The 8459-nt window shown below is 43.0% G+C and overlaps 1 protein-coding gene across 2 annotated transcripts in view; it reads left to right on the top strand.

Moving 5' to 3' along the window:
- The window catches only part of BACH1 (BTB domain and CNC homolog 1), a 43458-nt gene extending 36386 nt beyond the window's left edge, over positions 1-7072 (top strand). Inside the window, exon 9 of one of the 2 annotated variants that reach the window (XR_016347960.1) lies at positions 5063-7072. The gene's annotated coding sequence lies outside the window, so the exon portion shown is untranslated. The remainder of the gene's footprint in view (positions 1-5062) is intronic. The other variant, XR_016347961.1, reaches the window with a different exon arrangement.
- Positions 7073-8459: the final 1387 nt, after the last annotated feature.

Genomic DNA, 8459 nt, shown 5'->3' on the forward strand with positions numbered 1-8459 from the left:
TTCTCACGCTCCCTGGCTGCAAAAGCAGCCGGGGTGTGTATGTGTTGGTAAGCAAGGGGCACAGCCTGCTAGTATAATTATAATATTTGGTCCTGTTAGACATCTTAAACTATGTCTTCCAACTGTGCTGAATGCAAACTTTCAGTGAAAGTACTTTTATCCTCACCATATGTGGAAGTTCTATACCAGTTTGAGATGGCCTGAGACAGAATTCAGGCATTTTAATTTCCCATAAATGACAGGGCCTTTTCCCTGGGTAGTTCATAACTCAGGGACTCCACCTTAGCAACCTTGAAGGATCAAGTCCTAGTTCAGACAAAATAATACATGACAAAGGGTATGTCTAGACTGCGTTGCTCTTTCGGGATACCAGAAGTATTCCAAAATAGCAACACCACGTCTTTAAAAGCCCCTGCTATTTTCAGAAATAGCAGGCCCGCTATTCAGGTGTCTGCTGTGTAGACCACCCCAAATTTCAAAATAAGCTCTTTCAATTTAGACTTGAAATAAGCTACGCAATTTGCATAGCGCAAATTGCGTAGCATTTTCTGACAGAAGGATGCTGTCTAGATCAGGGTTTCCCAACCTATGAGTTGGGACCCAAATATGGGTCGCCATTACATTTCAATGGTGTCGCTCCAGGTGGCTCTTAAGGTGCCATTCACACATTTTTTTTAAATTGCCCTGGGTCACCAAGTCTTCCTGAATTGTCAAAATGGGTCCCCATCTGGAAAAGGTTGGGAACCGCTGGTCTAGATGCACCCAAAATGTTAGCAAGAAGGGTAACATTTGAATCTCTTTAATATGGCACCCCTGGGAAATAGGGTATGCCAGATCAAGGAATTTTTGCAGACTATGGAGAACACTAGGATAAGGTCTAGGAGGGAAAGTGTGTGAGAAGAATAGGGTTGGGGTGCTTTCCTGGAGCCCCTCTTCTGGGAGCACACATGGCTCCGCATCCCCCCTCTGTTCTCCACACATCCGTCCCCTGTCACTATGGGAGCAATGGGGAAAAGCTTCCAGAGAAGCACATTGCTGTGCTGCCATTCCCCCATCTGATGGGCAGGAGGAGCAGCAGTGTGCAGATCAGCTTCCTTCTCCTCTTGCCAGGGTCTGAACCACTAGTGTTTCCAAATCAGGGTCACCTGGACTTCAGAGGTTCAGGTGTGTTGCTAAAGATCAGTATTGTGTGATTTGGTCAGTTGCACTAAGTATCTTCATTTAAAAAACAAAAAAACAGTGCTGATAAAGATAGCATTGATGTGAGATTAGAAGTGGACTGGTAACAGAAATGAGATACTAATTTTATAGCATTCTAAATTTAATAGAAGACTGAGTACTAGGTAGTGCATGTCTTAAATATTAAGACAAACTAGGGGGCTGCACCCCCCAGCTCACTTCACTCACCAACCCTCCTTCCCCGTCAGAGGCCGCTTTTGCGGCCAGAGAGGCTGTTAATCTTGCACTAAGCCCATCAGCACTCTCCATGGCCCCAAATCACTTGTCCACCTACACCCCTGGTTGGGCCCCTCTATTGGAACATGCTTGGCCCATCCTGCCAGCCCGTCCCCCCGCCCACATCCCTCCTGCTCCTCCCCTGCCTGCCAATAAAATAGTCCATGGCCCACAGCCCACTCCCCTCCTTCCATTCCTACATCCCCATTTCTCTACTTGTGAACAGACTTATTATTTCAAACTAACTCCTGCTTGTGAAGAGGAATAGGGCTATTTTGAAATTATTTCAGGAATTATTTTGAAATAAAGACTTGTTTTGAAATGGTTTTTCAGTGTAGACATGCCCTAAGGTGCCACAGGACTCCTAGTTAATTTTAACATATCTATAAAAGGACAAGTTACATGATGACCTTAAATGTACTATTTTGAACCTGACTCTTCTGAAGTTTGGTTTTTTTGCTAGGGCAGGTTGGGACGGTATGTGAAAAGTAAGTATTATGCGTTATTAATGCAGGAAAATTGTACTGATACATAGTCCTGCCTGGATACAAAATCTGCAGTCCATGATCCAGATTTTACAGGCAGTCCCTGGGTTACGTACAAAATAGGGACTGTAGGTTTGTTCTTAAGTTGAATCTGTATGTAAGTCGGAACTGGCGTCCAGATTCAGCCGCTGCTGAAACTGACCAGCGGCTGACTACAGGAAGCCCGAGGCAGAGTTGCTCTGCCCCAGGCTTCCTGGAATCAGCCTCTGATCAGTTTCAACAGGCTGAATCTGGACGCCAGTTCCAACTTACATATAGATTCAACTTAAGAACCCCAGGCGGCCCCAAGTCAGCTGCTGCTGAAACTGATCAGCCGCTGATTCCAGGAAGCCCGGGGCAGAGCAACTCTGCCTCAGGCTTCCTATAGTCAGCGCTGGTCAGTTTCAGCAGCTGCTGACTTGGGGACGTCTGGGGCAGAGCAGCTGGGGTGCTGCCGGGTTGGTCTAGTAGCACCCAGAGCGGCGCTGCGGGACCAACCGGCAGCGCCCCAGCTGCTCTACCACAGGCTTCTGGAGAAAAGCCTGGCCTGCGGGGGGGGGTGGGGGGGGAGGGCGTACTAGCTGCGCCCTCCCCCCCAGCAGACCAGGGAGATGCAGGTGGCGGACCGAGACGCACCGCGGTTCTGCCGCCCGGGTCCTCCGTCGCTTTGCTCCGCGTCTCCCTGGTCTGCTGGTCTCCAGGGGGCAAGGTCATGCAGGGAAGAGGTAAGCAGCAGTAGGGAGAGCATCTGTGAGTGCAAGGGTAGGGGGCATTGTCACATTTCAGTCTCTTTTGAGTGCTGCCGTTTCTGTTCCTAGATACAGAAAGAGGGTGGGGGATAAGGGCTTCCGGAGCTACTTGTTCGTTTGTCACATTTGTGGAAGCTGCTGTCCTTCTTAATAGTGTGCTGGAGGATCTGCAGGTCAGTGTTCACCAGACAGGGAGGCAGGGGTCAAGCAGGGCCAGCTCTTAGCCACTCCTACAAGGAGATTAGGGCACAGCTTCTTGCATCCTTTCCCTGCCAGCAGTGCAGGGGGCCTGCCCTGACACCTCTGCCTGGCTGTGCTTGTTTGAGGAGAGGAGAGCCTTGCACAGATATCCATTGGAGTATCCACTGGATGCAGATGCAAATACAGGCAGTCCCCAAGTTACGCGGCTCCGACTTACGTCGGATCCGCAGTTACGAACGGGGCCCTCCCTCTCCCTGGTCTCCAGCAGACCAGGGAGAGGAAGCAAAACGGCGGAACACGCGGGCAGCAGACAGCCCAGACGCGTCTGGGCTGTCAGCTGGCCGCGTGCTCCACGGCTTTGCTCTGCTCTGCTCTGCTCCCCCTACCACCTGGTCTGCAGACCAGGGGCACGGGGAGCAAAGCAGAGCAAAGCCGCGGAGCCCGAGGGCAGCAGGATAGCCACGGCGCGTCTGGGCTGTCCCGCTGCCCCCGTGCTCCGTGGCTTTGCTCCGGATGCCTGTGGTACAGCAGCTGGGGCGCTACCGGTTGGTCCCGTAGCGCCGCTCTGGGTGCCACTGGACCAACCCAGCAGCACCCCAGCTGCTCTGCCCCAGGTGTCCCCAAGTCAGCAGCTGCTGAAAATGACTAGTGGCTGACTCCAGGAGCTGACTTGGGGATGCCTGGGGTTCTTAAGTTGAATCTGTATGTAAGTCAGAACTGGCATCCAGATTCAGCCACTGTTGAAACTGATTAGTTTCAGCAGCGGCTGAATCTGGATGCCAGTTCCGACTTACATACAGGTTCAACTTAAGAACAAACCTACAGTCCCTATCTTGTACGTAACCCGGGGACTGCCTGTAACCATGCCTGTAACCATGGATATGCAGGGCTCTGCTGTTACAATGAAGCTTTTGGAAACTGGTTTCATTAAACTGATGCAATTGACTTTATGTGAATGCCTTTTGGGGTTTCCAGAGTTGAGGCACCTCTCCACCAAATTCCCTTAGTCTGAGGAAGGGGTGGATGTGGGTGTGGCCACACTTGGCTCAGCATTCAAATAGGTATATAGCTTGAGGCAGGTAAATATTTAAATGACCAAATAGGGAAATATATTACTCCTTAAATATCTACATTTTGAATTATGACAACCAATGGGCTGCTGGCTCAGGGTTTACCTTTGATACCTTCTTTCAGGGAACTATCTAAACCAGGGGATTTCTAAAAACCCTATGTGCTCCTTTTGCTAGTTGGTACAAAGGGATTTCAGACCATACATTTTGGTTTGAATGGCTTCTATAGAAAAGGACTGATGCAAGGAAGTGGGGGGAATTGAAAGGAGCCACCTTTCCACCTGGCCCAAGGACCTCCAGCTTCTGCATTCAGCATGTGGGAAGTGCAGTTGAAATAATGAGTAATAAGCATCAGTCACACACAACAGTAGACTAGCTTTCGCTAAGTGTTTTGTAGTTATTGCTGCCTAGGAGAGATTTGAAGGGAGATTGTGATTGTAGAGGGCTAAAAATGGCCTTACCTTCTGAAAAATTTAAATTTGGACTGATTTAACTTTTTCTAAAACTCAGGCAATTACCATGAAGACTAAATTCAGCAATTTCTGTGGAGAATTATATTGTCTAAATACCAGAGTGATGTAAAGTTAAACTATATTCTGCCAGTGTCACAAGTGGAAATACTTATTACAATGCTAGAGTTGATTACTGTAGTTACAAATATTATACTAACTGCACTGATTAAAATAGTTTAAAGTAATGGATTCATCTCTAATAGCTTGAAGAAAATCTGCATGCTGCTTCAATGGGATAGCCGCTATCAATTTTTAAAGCAAGTTCACTTTGTTGCATTTGAATATTTTTGCGGTTTCAATGTAATATTTCAGTTATGTGGTGTGGAAATCAGAATTTGAATGTCTGTTCTTTGTAAAGGAAACCTGTTAACGTACAGAAGGACAATTAGCAATACTATCTTTAAGATTGCTTAATGTGTCAATATCCAGCTGTTTTCATGAAGTAGGATTTTTTGGTACAGTGAAAGTTCATTACACAAAAGCTAACCTCTGTTAAAACATGAATGCACTAATTGAAATTCTTGTAATAACTCCGTCATTTTTTTCTTAAGAAAGAAAGAAGATTTAGTGAACATGATACACTAGCTATGCCCAACTTCTGTCGACTCTTGAATTTTGCTCAAGAAAGGAACAGTGGACATTGATCAATTACCAGAGAAGGGTCCAGATTCAACCCTTGGTTATGTAGGTACAACTCCATTGAAGTAAATGGATTTGTAAGTGTTTAAATTAGTGGTGGATTTGATCTCTAGAATTAATCTTAATGTTCTTAAACTCTTATAAATGGCATGAAAGGAGAATTTAATCTGAACTGTGACAGATGACAAAATTATTTGTGTTCAAGTTTCCTTAAACAGAAGAAGAATTGAGGCACTAGTGTCAAAATAAATTCTGGCAGGAGTAAACTAAAACCATTATTCAATCCACAATTATTATGGAATTAAAGTATAATTCATTATCGCTGTAACCCATACACCCAGACAAAGTTGAGATCTTTGAACTACTTTGAAATAAATGTGTATACATTTTTTTTAAAAGTCTGGATATAACAAATAGACTGGCTAATTCTGATGTTTAACAAAACTGTAAAATATTGTGATTAATGGGCAAAATTTTTCAGCAGGATATCTAGTGGATTATTAAATTAGCAGTTCTCCACACTTTGCAGATTCTATAGTCAAATATGCAGCTTTTCATTACGTATTTGTAATAACACAGCTTTTTATCCTGTTAACATTAAATGCAGTAAATTAAGAAAAATTAGATGTCCTACCATGTGTAGCTATGAAATTCACAATTGTAGTTAAAAGATCTATGCCTCCGTGCAGATCTTTAAAAGAAAAAAAAAACCTACAGTTTCTTGGGGAAAAAGTTTTAAATTAAACTTATGACTTTCTCCTGGTTATTTGTCAACATTTATTTCAGTGGGAAAGCATTTAGTTAGTATAAATATAAAAATAAAAAGCCTCTCTCCATCAACCAAGGTGAATAATTCTTATTTAATATATACATGCTTTTAAAGCAACACTTGTAAAATGTCCTTACAGTCTATCTAAATATAATCAACGAGTTTTCAGCAATTTAAAGTAATTTCACTGAAACAGATTTCAGTTCCTAGACTACAATGATGATGCAACTGTTATGTCAGACATTTGCCTATAGAGACAACTGCATCATCCTGTCTTGATTCCTGGAGTAAGTGATGTTTTTATTTCCTTGTTTTAGTCTACATGCTTCCTCTCTGTGTGAGACAAGAAACAAACCTGAAGAAAATTGTCTAGCAAACCTGACTAAAAACTACTACATGACATAAGTCTTCAGTGTTAAAACTCTTGGATGCATCTATATGCATATTTATGGAGTTCTGGTCCCCATAAGAGACTAGTTGCTAGATTCTTCCATATCTTAGCAGAGAGACTAATGGACATCTCCCTCCCACCATGGAATACTTCCCCTCCTATTTGCAGTTATATTACTGTGGCAATTACACCCCTTGTTTACTGTCTTTTTATTGTTATCAAATATTATTTACAGTTAAACATTGAAGGAAGATTTAGAATCTTCTTCCTGATCATTTATATGAGTCAAAACTGGATCATAGTAATTACCGCAAACACAGATGGGAGGAGGAGGAATTCAGAGTAAGAAAATCACATTGTTCAGGACACTCCGATATCATGAGGAGTAAAAACTTAGGAAACCAAGAATCCTTGAGCTGAGAAGTCAAGTTTTTTGCCTAACAAACAAGCTCTTAATCTGCACTGAAAAGCCGTTAATGTCAACAAGTAATGACTGACCTTCTCTAACTGGTGAATGAAGATGGAAAGGCTTTAGCCCACCTCAGCTACCTTTCTCTCTTTCCTCCCAAAAGACAGGTATTACCATTTTAGAGACTATGAGACAAGGGAGAGAAGGTTGTTTCTAAACCTCTCTTCAGCTAAACTGAACAAGAGGGCCTACATCTATATTGGCATGATTTTCCGGAAATGCTTTTAACGGAAAAGTTTTCCATTAAAAGCATTTTCGGAAAAGCGTGTCTAGATTGGCAGGACGCTTTTCCGGAAAAGCAATTTTTCCGGAAAAGCGTCCGTGGCCAATCTAGACGCGCTTTTCCACAAAAAAGCCCCGATCGTCATTTTCGCGATCGGGGCTTTTTTGCGGAAAACACTACTGTGCTGTCTACACTGGCTCTTTTCCGGAACAGTTTTCCGGAAAAAGACTTTTGCCCGAACGGGAGCAGCATAGTTTTTCTGGAAAAGCACTGATGATTTTACATTAGATCGTCAGTGCTTTTCCGGAAATTCAAGCAGCCAGTATAGACAGCTGGCAAGTTTTTCCGGAAAAGCAGCTGATTTTCCGGAATAACTTGCCAGTGTAGACGCAGCCGGGATGTTTAAAAATGAAAAAGCCTTACTTTTCAGATGCTTTTATTGTTTCTCCTTCTTTTCCTGTATCTTTAATGAAAGGACAAAAGGATTTTTAATGCTGTTTTTCATGGTACTAGGGGTAGTATGCATGTGTGTACACATGTATACATACCAGTGTGTGGTGAAGCTGCTAGTGGTTTATTTAAGGTTAAATCAGATTTCCATTTTCTTTTTTTAACTATAGATGGCAGCATGCTACTGCGCACTGACACAGATGAGCAGAGAATTCATTTATAAAATTTGCAAATAAACAGTTTTCCTATATAAAAAAGTCATAATTTCATTTATTCATATTGAGTCTGGGATTAAGTCATTTCAACCTGAAGCTTCTGATTCCACAAAATTAGATTTAAGAGTTTTAAACTAGCTTGTTCTGTTCAGCAAGTTAATAATACAACGGAGGCATCCAGATGCATCATGTTATTGCCATTTTAGTCGAATAGCAATTTCTAAAAGCTTAGACTATACTTTTAATGTTTATAAAAGCCACCTGTAATTAGGTATATTAAAGGCTGGGGGGGAAAAGATACATAATTAGGTAAAAGAGGAATAATTTTCAATATACTGCATTTTTTGTATACTGCAAACTTTGACCTAAAACTGGATAAAGTATGTTGAAAGCTTTCTTTGGTTCCAATCAGACTACTCACATGCTTAAAGTGAAGCTGGTTCTTAAGTGCCTTCCTATATCAGAGCCTTAAAGTCCATATTAGAAGAAAATATCACACACAATTTAAAAATCAAACAAGCAACTTCCAAACAAATTCTTCTTAGGGTGATCCACTATTAGTTACAGGTTGTCCTGGAGCTGCAGATCAGAGCTTTTTCAGCAGTTGTCAGTGAGTTATGCATGCACGAAGAGCGCTTTATACCCTTTGCGCTTTGGTGCCTCTCGCATGCGGCCTGACCTCCCCTTCAGTTCCTCGCTTACTGTCCTCGGTCATGGATGGAGCTCATTGTTCTCAAATGTCATTCTCCTCGTGGAGATACTTGAAAGTTTTTGCCGCACCACATTTTTACC

The sequence above is a fragment of the Pelodiscus sinensis genome, chromosome 1 (genome assembly GCF_052426305.1).
Source record: "Pelodiscus sinensis isolate ZL-2025 chromosome 1, ASM5242630v1, whole genome shotgun sequence".
Taxonomy (NCBI): Eukaryota; Metazoa; Chordata; order Testudines; family Trionychidae; genus Pelodiscus; species Pelodiscus sinensis.